The sequence below is a fragment of the Notolepis coatsorum genome, assembly GCF_963971535.1.
Source record: "Notolepis coatsorum genome assembly, chromosome: 14".
NCBI classification, from domain to species: domain Eukaryota; kingdom Metazoa; phylum Chordata; class Actinopteri; order Aulopiformes; family Paralepididae; genus Notolepis; species Notolepis coatsorum.
Genome location: NC_140178.1, coordinates 96,066,068 through 96,081,053, shown reverse-complemented (window position 1 = coordinate 96,081,053; position 14,986 = coordinate 96,066,068). Strand labels below are relative to the sequence as shown.

Below are 14,986 nucleotides of genomic sequence, written 5' to 3'. Positions count from 1 at the left end.
GGAGCTAACGTTAGTAGTACTAGGCTATCGTTCCGTGATTTGTTTACTTGGTAACACGGGTTGCTAAGGAATTTAGGTTCGAGGTTGAAGAAATCTCTCTCTCTCTCTCTCTCTCTCTCTCTCTCTCTCTCTGCTTAACGTTAACGTTTGTAAATAGTTTTTTTAGGAGCAGTACTACTGCTGGCCATTCATGAAGCGAGACATTGCTGATTGTTTATTTATCGATGGCTCATTGATTTAACTACTGCAGCTCTCTCGGATTGAAAATACGTGGATTATGGCTTGTTCAATATCGTCTATGTTTGAATGAATGAATGAGAACTTTATTAACAGATTGCAGAATGGGTACAATACAGTACGGCTCAATACACACAATTGTTAAGGGGATGCAGACCAGAGAAAGACGTTTGTCTTGTTTACATCAGGGTCCCAGATTTTCGATTCATATCGATAGTTTAATAGCTAGCCTTGGCTCGTTTAACAATATGCAAAATATGTGTACAGCCCTGTACTCATACTGAAGTTATTCTTGGTATATAATAGGTCTGATTGTGTAACGAATCGATTCCACGTCGCGCTGTGTGTGAGAGAGAGAAGGAGAGAGGGAGAGATCTGCCTGTGTTTGTAGACGGGCGAGTTTTGTTTCTAACTTTTCTATTTATATATTGTGTTTCAAGTTGTGAATTAGAGTCTAGACTATACTTTATTTGACTGGTTGTGTGTTGTTGTAGTAACAGCTGAGCGACTCGTTCATAAGAGCCGATTCATTGCAGTGAGCGTGAGTCGAATCGCTCACGTCTTGCCATGAGTGTTGCGTGGTACTGTACTGTACTGTACAAAATATTTGGTATAGCGCCCCTAGTGGCGAAGTACCCAGCGGCCGCTACTGCTGCAACCCCGGTCTTTGAAAACCGGAGTCCAGGGTGAAGTTTTGCGGTTTTGTGTGGGCATAGCAACCAAGGTTCCCAGTGTACAGCAGAGCTGTCGCAATTATTTCCCATGTTCACGGCAGACTGTAAAAAAACAATAGCAAGTTAGCAACCGAGCGCGGGGTAGAGAGATTAGTGTCTCGTTTACATCAGGGTCATATCGACCCTGTACCCGTTGCTCTTGAAGGGCTATTAGACAAGTACAGTACAATGAGAGAGGTAGTGCGACCTTCCACACGTTACTCTCCCAGTGAGAATCTGCGCTGCCAGGCTGGCCGCACATGCGTCGGAGGAAAGCATGAGACAGTCTCCGGAGTTTCTTTCCAGCGATACGCGTCCGGCGTAGATGACAACATATTTAGTATGATTACAAATCCTGAAAATTAAGAAGTTGTCCTTTAGGTGGTCAGAGACTAAACCATTTAGGCGGGATGACTAACAGCTATAGTCAGAGAACACCCTGGAGTGTGTGTGTGTGTGTGTGTGTGTGTGTGTGTGTGTGTGTGTGTCCACCCATGTACATGCAGGTGAGTTAAAGGAGAAATGTAGGTGTCATGGGGGGGGGGGGGGGGGTACAGGTATGGACAGGGTAATAGTAGAAAGACATAAATACAGGCAATAAAATGTCATCTGAATATAAAAAATATGAGAAAAATAAACAGTATTATTCAGGCGAGGGTCTGTACCCTAACTGGCATGATATACATTATAGGTGCTGCAGGTTTTGGTGGTTAAGAGTCAGACACAGTTAGCAGTCAGACATTCCTAATAGTCGTGCAGCCATTAGTTCTCCAGCTGCTGGCAGCAGCATCTTTGAGGGAACAAAGTGACAACTAAACACACATCCTCCAACTGTTGACACACTGACTCTATTATTACATGTCTAGATGTAACATTACTGTCTATGTATAATGTACCTATGTAAACGAGACGAACCCCGCCCCCCCCCCATTCGCAACTACTTGTCCAGACCACTTATACCCATCCAGCCTGGCTCTGCGGCTCTGCAGATACCCCCTACTCCTCTGTGGCTCTGCAGATTATGCTATTGGAGTGGGGTCCTCTCCGAGTCTGCGGCTGTGCTTCCTGCTTCTCATATCTCATTCGACGTCGTGAACGAGTCGAGAGCAACAGCGTGTCCTGTTTGATTGATTCTTCACTTCCCCCCTATGCAGGTAAGAATGTAGACAATTGGGGTTTCGTTTGGTTGCTACTGTTATTGCTTTGTAGTACATGTTGCAGTGTTTGTGGAAGTGCTAATGAAATGCTCATTTCAATGTAAAAGCGAGTCGCCTGTTTGGATAGCATATCAACAGTTAGCCGATCGGTGTTAGCTAGCGAGCATACAGGCATCAAGTGACCAGTTCACACGAGTAGTTTATTGTTTTCTTTGATGTAAATGCAAAGATCATTTGTTCTATGGATAAAAACAGTCCCTTCAAGGACATTGTTGAAAGGGAAGCCGTCATATTTGTGGTTATTTGGTGAATACTACGGTGGGAAGAAAAGCTACCGGTATATAAACATAAAACAAAGTTTGGACATTTGTGTTGGGTAGATTATTTCTCTGTTGTAACGATGCTTCCTGGCAATACCTTTTTATACAGTTGGAAAGCCTGTTTATTTACCTTTTTAAATGGTGCCCCATTTGTAAGGAACATGCATTTGTGGGATGCAGATGAGCAGCACAGCTGGGTATGTGAAAAATGTATTGTCACAATGAAAAATGACAAATCTTATTCAAGCAGCTTATTCTACTGTTGCTATTGGCTCTTGTTTGGATTGGATGATTGAAGTCTATCGGTAACAAGGAAGAAACGAGACATATTGGCTATTTTACAATTTAATAATTGAATAAACAGTCAGAAGCCTCAGTAGTGTGTGGAAGAACCATACTTTACACAGCCACAACAGCCTGGCACCTCCTCAGATATGGACCTCGATCAGACCTTCCTACGCTGAGCTATGGTCACTTTTCCACACCTACCCCCTACCAGTGGCAATTAGGGCTGCACGATTTTGGGAAATCGAATTGCTATTATTCTGACAGATATTGCGATTGTGATTTAATTTGCGTTTTTTGAAGCAGCCCAACAGAGGTTTATTGTAACATCAAGTCAAGAGTTTTATTTGTCAAGGCATACAAGTATTGAAGTATACAATGAAATGCGGGTGGTCTTGCCCGCAACGATGTGCAATACAGTAGTACAACATATAGAATCCAATAAAACAACATTGTGCAATAAACGGGTAACATAGTGGGACATCTCGGTATTTGTACATAAGTTATTTACAGAGCATGGAGGACATGCTAGGTCCTTTGGTAGTGCATATACACTGTTACTGTTACTATACTATTTTTTAAAGTGACCTTTCCTTTGTGGCCATACGTGTGGGCGTGTGCAGCATGAGTGTGTGCTTGCTCATGTTAAAGTGGCTGCTAGTGTGCGAGCGTGTACAGCGTGCGTGTCGTGTGTGTGCTCATGTGTGCTTGTGTGTGGAGAGTTCAGTGTTCTGTGGCACTCAGTGTTCAAGGCTCTGATGGCCTGGGGGAAGAAGCTGAGCCGAAGCCTCTCTGTCCTAGTAGCTGGGGTTCGCAGGCGTCTGCCTGACCTCAGCAGCTGGAACAGGCTGTTATTGGGGTGGTGATGGTCTTTCATTAGTCTGCAGGCTCTGGATTTGCACCTCTTGTTATATAGGACCTGCAGGGGTGGTAGTGCAATACCCGTGGTACGCTCGGCTGAGCGCACCACTCTCTGTAGGGCCTTCTTGTCCTGTGCCGTGCTGTTTCCATACCAGGCAGTGATGTTTCCAGTCAAGATGCTCTACAGCTCCGGAGTAGAAGGACTGGAGTATCTTCCCAGATACTCTGAACTTCCTTAACGGTCTCAGGTGGTAGAGGTGCTGCTTTGCCTTTTTTACGACAGTGTCTGTGTGTTGACCATGTCAGATCCTCTGACATGTGGCTTGCATTAAATTATACTTGCATAACATGTCTGTTGGGTTGCTTTAACGTTAAGCTTCAGTTTAATATTAATCTTGTAATGGTTTTAAAACATGTGATGGAGCATTACTAACCTGAATACCGCCAGATGTTTTTTTTCACAACCATCTAGAAAAGCTCCATTGGAAAAGGGCAGGGACTTTCAAAAATACTTGACAGGTTGTAACAAGCTTGAAATAATAAAACAAACCTGTTCAGCAATAAATAATGAGAGTACTGGAACAGTGTTAAATTCAAAGTGTTGTATTAAACAAAAAGAGGATCAAACTAAATGGGGCATCACATAGAAACTGTACAACAAAATCATATCAAACCAATAAGAACAGTCCTGTCAGCTTTACAGTCCATTAGCACCAACATAAATGTGCAGGCCTACCAGACCATGCAGCCTTGCATTTTAGAGCCAGTAGTGTCCAACAACACTCAAACCTTTGAGTGTCCAAAAGGTGATAAATCATGGGTTGATCCACATCTTCAAAAAGGAAAATAACAAAAGTAATCCACTGGGAAGCACAGACTGCAGCTGACCTGTCCTTGGTTTTTGGAGATTCTCTTAGGAGGCCTGAAAAATCCCTCCTTCCTCTCACCATAGCAGCAAGCAAACAAAACTTCATGAGGCATAGATTCTAGGGATGCACGATAATTATCGGGCCGATATCAGCAATTATGACGTCATCCCGATAACGTTATTAATAGCTCCGATAATATAATATATATTTTTTGGTAAAAAGAAAATGCGGTGTGGGTGAATTGGGATGAAGGGCGTTTGTTTTTTCTGTAGGCTCCTCCCGTTTTGCCAGTACTGTGGTACGACTGATAGCGTGTGGTTTAGGAAGAGGGCGTTTTACACAAATCCAGCGCTCCCTTTCTTGGCTGTGACGTAGCCACGTAAGTTTCTGAAGCAGCGCGGATGTAAACAAAGATGGCGTCGGTAGTGTGGGAATAGTTTCAGAGGAAAAAAGTTTGCTTTGATTGATTGATTGAAAAGTTTATTAACAGATTGCAGAATGGGTACAGTACAGTACAGCTCAATACATACAATTGTTAAGGGGATGCAGACCAGAGAAAGACTTTCGACTTGTTTACATCAGGGTCCCCCATTTTCAATTCATCATAACATATATGACATACATGACATACAGATAGACAGTACTGCTACATCTATACATTTATGACATATCAGATTTGCAAATACAGTACTGTTTGTGATACAAAAGTGTCCAGAAAAGGAGTGTATATACATTTGGCATAGAAACTGTACATTGGAGGAGGTTGGTTGGGTGGGGTGGGGTTGGGTGGGTTGGGTGAGGGCTGTACATTGGAGGTGGGGGGGGGGGGGGGGGGGGGGGGTTGGGAAGGGGACACACACACATTTTACACTGTACATTTGAATATTGACAAAGCCTTACTTGGTCATTTACTGTACAACTAGGTTAGGACATTTGTAGGGGCCAGTTTCGAATTGCAGTCTCACGTAGGTGTTTTTTGAGAGTGTTTTTGAAGGTGGGTAGTGATTCACATTCCTTTACAGCTTTAGGCAGGGCGTTCCACATTGATGTGGCATAATTGCGAAACGTGTTTAGTCCCTTGTTTGATCCGAATCTGGGTTTTACATGATTTGTGGAGCTCCCTCTGGTGTTGTGATCGTGGTATTCACTGACCTTTGGGAAGTATTTTGACATGTACATGGGTACCTTGGTCGCGTAGTGTATCTTGTAGACCAGGCCCATTGCAAGTTGCTGTACTCTGTCGTCTACTCTAAGCCATCCTAGGTTGTCAAAGTGGGCAGGGGTGAGGTGGGTTCTAGGAGTCAGGTCAAGTAGTAGTCTGACTAGCTTGTTTTGAGATGTTTGTAATTTGTTTTTTAGTGCCTTTGAGGTGCTTTGGTACCATGAGGTGCAAGCATAGTCGTAGTACCCTTGAATGAGTGCTCCTGCTAGAGTCTTCAGGGTATTCTTGTTTACCAGAGAGGAGATCCGGTACAAGAATCGCGTTCGTTGGTTGACTTTTTTTATTACATTGGATGCCATTTTGTCACAGGAAAGATTAGCCTCTAGGATGGAACCCAGGTAGGTAATTTCATCTTTCCTTGTGATAATATTGTCACCCACTGTAACCGAGAAGCCGTCGGTCTTGCTGAGTTTGTTATTTGAACCGAAGAGAATGGACTCTGTTTTGCCCATGTGTAATGATAGTTTGTTGTCGGCGAGCCATATGCAGATTTTGCCTAGTTCCGAGCTGAGGGCTTTTTCAACCTGTAACTTGTTCTTGTCAGAGACCAGCAGGGCTGAGTCGTCCGCAAACAGGAACAAGTTGCAGTCACAAGCTGACGACATGTCATTTGCATAAATTAGGAATAGTAGCGGTCCTAGTATGCTTCCTTGTGGAACACCACAGCTCACTGTGAGGGGGGGGGATAGTGTACCGTTTACTTCCACCATCTGTTCCCTCCCCTCCAGGTAGGATTGTATCCAGCTCACTGATAAACTATCAAAACCAATTGCTTTTAGCTTGTCAATCAGAATGGTGTGATTGACAGTGTCGAAGGCCTTTTGTAGGTCCAGCATGACCATGCCGCAGTATTTGCCCGCGTCCACCTCTTGTTTGATGTGGTCGTTCAAGTAGAGAAGGCATGTGTCAGTGGAGTGGGATGTTCTGAAGCCAGATTGGAATTCGTAGATTAGATTTTTTTCCGCGAGGTACTTTTCGATCTGTTCGTATACTATTTTTTCCATGACTTTCGAGATGGATGTAAGGATAGAAACAGGGCGGTAGTTACCCGGGTCTAATTTGCTGCCCTTTTTGTGCAGGGGTGTTACTCTCGCAATTTTGAAGTCCTTGGGGACGTGTCCCTGTTTTATGGAGAGGTTTATTATGTGTGTGATGACTGGGGTGATGGCTGCTGCTGAGTCTCTGAGGAATTTGGAGGGGATGTTGTCATGGCCAGTGGCCTTGTTTGGTTGGAGGGCGCTCAGTTTTTTGAGTACCTCATCTGTAGTTACTATTTCCAGTTTGAAGTCGTCTTTGTGGACGCCTAGGTTCTTGTAGTATGCTACTATGTGTTCTACCCCATACTGCCCTGAGTGGGAGGGTAGTTTGTTTACCAGTGTTGTGGCTATGTTTGTGAAGAAAGTGTTTAAGTAATTGGCTACATCCAGCTTGTCTGTGATGAGCGTGTTGTCCGTCTTTATGTTTATGTTTGAGAACCTGGTTTTGAGTTTTTTACTGCAGCCTAGTTGATTGTTGAGTAATTTCCAAAGTTCACGTGGTTTATTTTTGTTTTCCTCGGTTTTGTCATTGATGAATTTTTTTTTAGCAGTTTTGATCATGGAGTTTACGTCATTTCTTAGTCTGTTTCTTTCTAGTTTGAGTTCAGTCACGTGGTCTTGGAGTTCACTGCTCGTGCTTTTGGTAAGCTTTGACTGACTTTTACGAAACTCAGAGCATTTTTTGTCTCTGGCTTTCATAGCGGTCAGTATTTCAGTGTGCATCCATGGCTCAGCGCGATTTTTTACCCTGGTGGTTCTTAGGGGGGCCATGTTGTTTAGTATTGATGAAAATTTGGTTTTGAAGCCAAGCCAAGTTTCTTCAACCAGTGTACCATTGAGTTCATCTGACCAGTCCAGACTCTCCAGTTCAAGGTTAAAGGCCTCGCTAGAGTAGGTTTTGAGGTCTCTAGATGTGACTGTTTTGTGACAGCCAGCCTTTAGTTTTAGCTTTTTGCGGGTACAGAATATCATATAATGATCACTTAACCCGCATGCTATAACCCCTTTATTGGATATCTTGGACTTGTCAGAGGTCAGTATGAGGTCAATGGTAGTCTGAGTTGATTCACATATCCTTGTGGGTTGGGTGATTAGTTGGCTGAGGCCGTGCAGCAGGGTTTCCGTTAGAAAAAATTGTTGCCGGTCTCAGGGTCCGGTAGATTTTTATCTACGGGTCAAATGAGAGAAATTCCGGTCAGAGTTTATTGAGCTTAAAAACAACAGGCTATATAAAGAATGACATCCTCAAGGCATGTAGATTTATAATATTTTAACTTAAAGCTAGGCTACTTTTGCGTATACAGTCATTATATTCCAAATAAAATAAGTCCAGAGACTCCGTGCTGCTGCCGACTTTAAATCAAATAGACCTGTGTCTGTGGGCAGTCGGCCCGACATTAATAAACAGCAGTCTGTTATAATCACATTTATGAGCTAACGAATTCCGTTATATTGGACATTTGTATTAATTATATCAAGCGAAGAACTGAGAAATTTGGCAGAGAGACGGCAACATTATCGTGGGTTTGCGTGATGTATATCTCCACCTAGTCCCAACGACTTGGTGCTGGTCATAATGTCCGGTGAAAACAACTCCCTCCAAGCACAACTTGACCACCCGAACCGTACCAAAACAGGCCAAAATTAAATAGCCCATGCGACGAACGATTCATTACATTCGTTTCATCGTTGCTCCACCAAGCAGCCGGTCCAACAATATCAGCGCGAGCGCCGCAGTTAGTTTGCAAGAAGCATCCAGCTGCAGACCCGCAGAGCAGCTTTCCAGGTCTGGGGACCGCACTGTGCCAGCAAAGCTGGTGGGTTCTGTGGGTCTGCAGCTGCATGCCTTCCGCAAATCCAGCAGCAAGCTCTCGCTGAGCGAAGCAACGACAACAAACGCAATGATTGTTTCGTTCATCGCATAGGCCACCCAACTCCAGCCCATCCAAATACAATTCAAATAATCAAACTGTGCCCAGAGGGAACTATTTTCACCGGACACTATGACCGGAGAGATTAAATTTGTCGGACTTCAACAGATTTTGCCAGTCAAATACCGGTAATTACCGGCTAACGGAAACGCTGCCGTGCAGATCACAAAACCTATTGAAGGATTTGAAGACGGGTGCATCTTTTTGTTGCATATCCGTGTTCCAATCCCCAATAAGAATTTTTTCCGCATCCTCAGCTCCAGCTAAGCACACATCCATAGTATCATAAAAGCCAGTTTGATCTGGCGGTCTGTATATTGTGCCGACTAGAACAGATTTTGCCCTTTCAAATAAAATTTCCACCCATACGGTTTCAATTGTCTCATGATGAAGGTCAGTACGGGTAATGAATTTGGTGTCCTTATGTATGTACATACAAACACCACCTCCATACTGGTTTCTGTCATTACGGACTATATTACGGACATTACGGCTTGCTATTTGTAACAAATGCAATGCAGAAGTTCCACGAGGAGGGAAAAGGGCAACAACTTATAATACATCCAACCTAACAAGTCACCTGCAACATCACCACCGCTACGATGGTGTGTTATTGTGTTAAAAGCCTACGACGACGCGCGAGCAGCTAAAGCTGTTTCAAATCTAGCCTCTTTCATGACTGTGATGCAACTTATTGCTCCGTAGTAGCCAGGTTAATTTGCTCCCCCAAGCACTGCTTAAAAGCTATCGGCTTGAGCCCTTGGGTCATTTCTGTCAAACTTCTTTAATTTAGCAAACACCTCGTCAATAGGTACAAGCGTCGCGGGTTCCTTTTGTAGCTGGCTTTGGATTCACAGCAGCTTTAGCTGCTCGCGCCGTCGTAGGCTTTTAACACACCATCGTAGCGGTGGTGATGTTGCAGGTGACTTGTTAGGTTGGATGTATTATAAGTAATTGACGATTGTGAATTTTCATTTGGAAAAATAAATATGGTCACTTTATCAGTCAAAACTGTTGTCTTGGCTTTGTTTTGTTCATAGTAGTAACGCTCATGTCATGATAAATCTGGTTAGGTCAAAACTACAGGAATATACATTTAAAAAAAAATTGTATAATACAATAAATATCGGCTTGGAATATACCTAAGGAAGTTCCAAGTCAGCCAGAAGATCCTTAAGAACTTCTACTCATGTACAATAGAGAGCATCTTGACCGGCAACATCACCTCCTGGTTTGGGAATAGCACTGCACAAGACCGAAGCAGACTACAAAGAGTGACACGTTCAGCCGAACGCACAATTGGAGGGGGGCTCCCCACCCTCCAGAACATTTACAACAAGCGTTGCAAGGGCAAGGCTAAGAGAATCATTAAAGACTCCAGTCACCCGAACAACTGCCTCTTTGAACTGCTGCGGTCAGGCAAGCGATACCGGAGTCTCAAGGCGAGCACAGAAAGACTCAGAAGAAGCTTCTATCCCCAGGCCATCAGGCTGCTAAACGAACAATGAATGAACACTACACAACAACAACCACCAAACGCACATAGCACACACATCCACACGCACACACTCACTTTAAACAAACACACTGTAGCACCCACTCCACACACTTTATAGCACACACCCACTTTAAACAAACACACTGTAGCACCCACTCCCCACACTTTATATTTATGGATGAAGGATTGCACTACAACTCGTACACCTTAATGTAAATTGTACCTAAAATTGTACCTCATCCCATTTCTGCTTTGCACTAGATAGTACTGTACATTAGTACACTGCATAGTATTGTGTATTGTATATTATATGGTAACTCAGAACATTGTACATATGTCTATACCGAACACTGTGACCTCATTTTTCTTCTTCTAAATTCATGCTATATTATGTTATTATGTTATTTGATACTATCTTGTCTAGCACAGTCTCTGGAGCGTAACAGTAAGAAGCATTTTGTATGAAAGTATTCTGTACTTCTGTATGACAACTATTAAAGAACTTGAACTTGAACTTGGCTTGAGGAGCATAAAGTTATCGGTATCGGGTTCAAAAAATCAATATCGTGCACCCCTATTAGATTCCAATCCAAGATGGCCCCCTGATGGTTTGGACCGCCCCTAAGCACACCCATACCTGGAATCTTAAAGGTCACGTGACGTGACACATATATGCTGACATTGGCATATCTTAACATATTGGGCCCACACTTCATTTATCAACACATTGACATCTTCTTCTTAAAGTAACGCATGTTACAAGGTGATTGGATGAATCTGTCTATCACCTTCTATCATGGGCTAATAATTTCAGAGAGTATTACCAGATGATACCATCAAACTATGAACTGCTCTAATTTAGAGCTGCCGCGGTATTAATGTTTTCCTTACCGCACAAATTTGCAAAATATTTCCTACCGCCGCGGTTATTACCGCACGCACACAAAAAATAAAAAAATAAAGTTTGAATGCATTTTTTTTTTAGTAGTAGTCTACTCTTTATAGCATATAGCCTGCCTCTAGTCTAAATGTCTATCTTTAGAGGATGACTTTGCAGCATGAATATTGTTTGGGATTCGGCAAGCACGCATTAGTTATTGAAAGTGAAACACGGATTCGAAGTTTCCCCTCTGGTCGTGCGCAGTTCACTCGGTATCGCGGGCAGGGGTGGTTACCCCTAACCCCCCCGACCCTTTCTTATTATTATTACTATAAAGTTACTACTTTATAATAAAGGCATTCGTTTTGTGGCATTATTAACATTATATAGTTATACGTTCAATAACATCAGCGTATTTACCGGACCATAGCAAGGCAAGCAATACTCTATTCATATCTCAGTTCCTTTCTTTGCTCAGAGCGTGCTGAGTTGTCCCATTCTGCTGTCTGTTAATAAAGTTTTCAATCAGACAAGTGTATAGAACGAAGGGCTTTTATTATAACATTCGTTGCAGACAGTAAAATCATTATGTCTCGTTTAGTACTCCTGAGGAGCGATGGTAGTCCACTCCGGCGGAGAGTTAAAGCTAACGTTATTAGCCGTGTTGTGATGAGCTGACATTCAGGACGTAAAAAACTAATACGCGCTTGCCGATTGGTGGTAACACACTGCATGACGCTACAACGTGTGACGCGTCTCTCTTCTGACCAATCAGTGGTCTGCAATGTTTCACGTGACTTTTCTGGTACCCAATAGGGTCGCTTGGAACCTCGATAGAGGAGTAGGGTATATCTGCAGAGCCGCAAGCCCAACGAGAGGAGGGTAATTTATTATTATTATTATAAAAAACAGCGGTGACGCGGTATTCAGCCTACTCTGCGGTGGCCGTGATGTAACAGCGATACCGCGGTAATGCTACACGTCGCTGCATGTTGATCAATGGTGGCCCACTCGGTGCATCACAGTCAGTGACTATGATGCACCGAGTGGCAGGGTTCGAAATTAACGGGGGCTTGGGGCAAAATGCCCTCGAAAATTGACCAAATGCCCTCGAAAATCAGTTAAGGGGGGCAATAAAAGCCCCCAACAGTTTACTAATTATATATATAATTATATATATGCTCTACAGTGCGAGCATTTCCCCCGTATTTGCCCCTAATAATATGTGTGTGTGCGAACCGGAAAAATCATTTACTTGCAGAGTGAAGATTACAAAACGGCGCCGCTGTTAATAGTTAAGAAACTGGACTGAAATTCAGTTTTTGGGTGGAATGCAAAGAGGGAGGGAGGGAGGCGGGGCCCGCTGCGTGTTAAGGGTGCTTGAGGTGCGAACACAGACAGACAGACAGAGAGCTCTGCTTTTCAGCAAGCATGCATAGTGCTGTGTAACATTAAGTTACACTGCTATCTTAACGTTAGCAAGCTAAGCATCTGCATAGCGCGACCTGTGTAACGTTAAGTAACTTGTGTTCGGCAGGGAAAGACCATTTCCATTTGTAACACAACTCCAAAGAATAACATCCAAATGATCCCGATGCGCATTTCCTTCATTCCACAGCGCTGAGCGCGCAACGTATTTCATTGATCGATCTGACAACAACACAACTTGCCCTCAGGGACAATCATATTTAATCTATTTAGATAGAGTATGTATGTATTATTTACAGATAATTGAAGGTACCTCAAAACATGAAACCAAGCCATGTCACACATCGTGTGTGTGTGTGTGCAAATCTGATATGTCATAAATGTATAGATGTAGCAGTACTGTCTATCTGTATGTCATGTATGTCATATATGTTATGATGAATTGAAAATGGGGGACCCTGATGTAAACGAGACGAAAGTCTTTCTCTGGTCTGCATCCCCTTAACAATTGTATGTATTGAGCTGTACTGTACTGTACCCATTCTGCAATCTGTTAATAAACTTTTCAATCAATCAATCAATCAATGTGTGTGTTACTTGAACAATTGTCACTCTGCTCCTAAATTTCTGTGTGCTCCTAAATTTGTATTTAGATTTTATTTATTAACATTTTATTTAGGAGCACATGCTCCTTGGGAAAAAGGTTAGCGTAGAGCCCTATATATGGAGACATTAACATTACGTTATCAAACATAGGGACGAAGACTGTAAAAAAAAATTTCAACAATGTTTTATAATCTTTATGTTAATTTTCATTATAAAAATGTTGTGCCCCCGAAATACAAAAAAAGCCCCCGAAAATCAATTAAGGGGGGCAAAAAAAGCCCTTGAAAAAAAATGTTAATTTATAACCCTGCCGAGTGGGCTACTATTGTGCTAACAACGTGCTGCGGCGTCTGGCTTGTTGGCCGGCATGAGTGCCCGATTTGGGGTGGTTCTCTCCTCTTTGTGTGCCTTTGTCCTCGCGGGTGTTCTGCCGGGGAGCTTGTGGACGCGACAATAGTGGTGGTTGTAGGGTGTTTGAGCTTGTAGCGTTAGTTAGCTCATAGCTATCGTGTACCACTAGCGTTACGGGCTCGAGCACCTTATGTTAGGGCTGGGCGATATGGCCAAAAATGTTATCGCGATAGAATTATAAAATTATTTTCATATAACTCGTTATCGATAATTATCGTCGATATAATGTCTGTCAAGTTTAATTAACTTCTTATGCCCGGCGCCGATGGACGGGCTATTAATAGACTTGTTTTGCTGCTGCAAATGTCTCGAGTTGATGTCGTCATCAGTCCGCGCACGTTAGCAGTTAGCCAGAGCAAGCAGTGTATCCCATGAGAATGTACTATATATCCCTAAAATACTCTGTTCCGCCCCAATACATTGCAACGACCTCCACTGTATACCACACACTACTATAACCGTGGCATCAGAATTCACGCCACACACACTCGGCACGTAAACTTATAAAATAGCGCCGTGCAAGCTAATTATCCTAGCCAGCCATGTTTCCAATGTACTAAATATCCCTAAAATACTCTGTTCCGCCCCAATACATTGCAATGACGTCCACCGTATACCACACACTACTATAACCGTGGCATCAGAATTCACGCCACACACACACTCGGCACGTAAACTTATAAAATAGCGCCGTGCAAGCTAATTATCCTAGCCAGCCAAGCTATAAAATTGCGCCGTGCAAGGCAAGCTAATTATCCTAGCCAGCCATGTTTCCTATGTACTAAATATCCCTAAAATACTCTGTTCCGCCCCAATACATTGCAACGACGTCCACCGTATACTAGGGGTGGGACGATACATCGATCCTGATCGATACATCGATGTAATTATCAACGATCGAATCGGATCGATGCGATGTAATAAGATCGATTCATATCGATACTCTTATTTTGAAAATCCTGTGGCGAGTCTCATAACTGATTGTGTTAAATGGGCATATGATATCATCTCATATCGATCGCAGGCACCTGAATCTAATCGTATCGTATTGTATCGTGAGAGACTTTGTGATATCGGCAAATATCGTATCGTTGTCCAAAGAATCGATATCGTATCATGATGAAACTGGTGATTCCCATCCCTACCGTATACCACACACTACTATAACCGTGGCATCAGAATTCACGCCACACACACACTCGGCACGTAAACTATAAAATAGCGCCGTGCAAGCTAATTATCCTAGCCAGCCTTGTTGACTACCTCTCTACCCAGAGGTGCAGCGCGGGTCTCCTTCGCTCTCGGCCATCTCCTTCACTGATTGGTTGTTAGTGCGTGTGCTCATATCCAAGCTTGGAAAATCGATATATCGAAACTTTGCGACCACGTTTCATGTTTATTTCGAGGAAATAATTTATCGCGATAGTTATCGTTATAGTTTTATAGCCCAGCCCTACCTTATGGCTGCTGCTGTTGTCGTGTCCATGGGTTCCCTGGCAGGGTACTTGTGGGGACAGGGGTGTACAGAGAG

At 43.2% G+C, this 14,986-nt stretch overlaps 1 protein-coding gene across 1 annotated transcript in view; it reads left to right on the top strand.

Annotated features, from left to right (window-relative positions):
• Positions 1-2,052: 2,052 nt before the first annotated feature.
• LOC311240975 (uncharacterized protein) overlaps positions 2,053-14,986 on the top strand; it is a 37,097-nt gene continuing 24,163 nt past the window's right edge. Inside the window, exon 1 of the mRNA XM_084329613.1 lies at positions 2,053-2,104. The gene's annotated coding sequence lies outside the window, so the exon portion shown is untranslated. The remainder of the gene's footprint in view (positions 2,105-14,986) is intronic.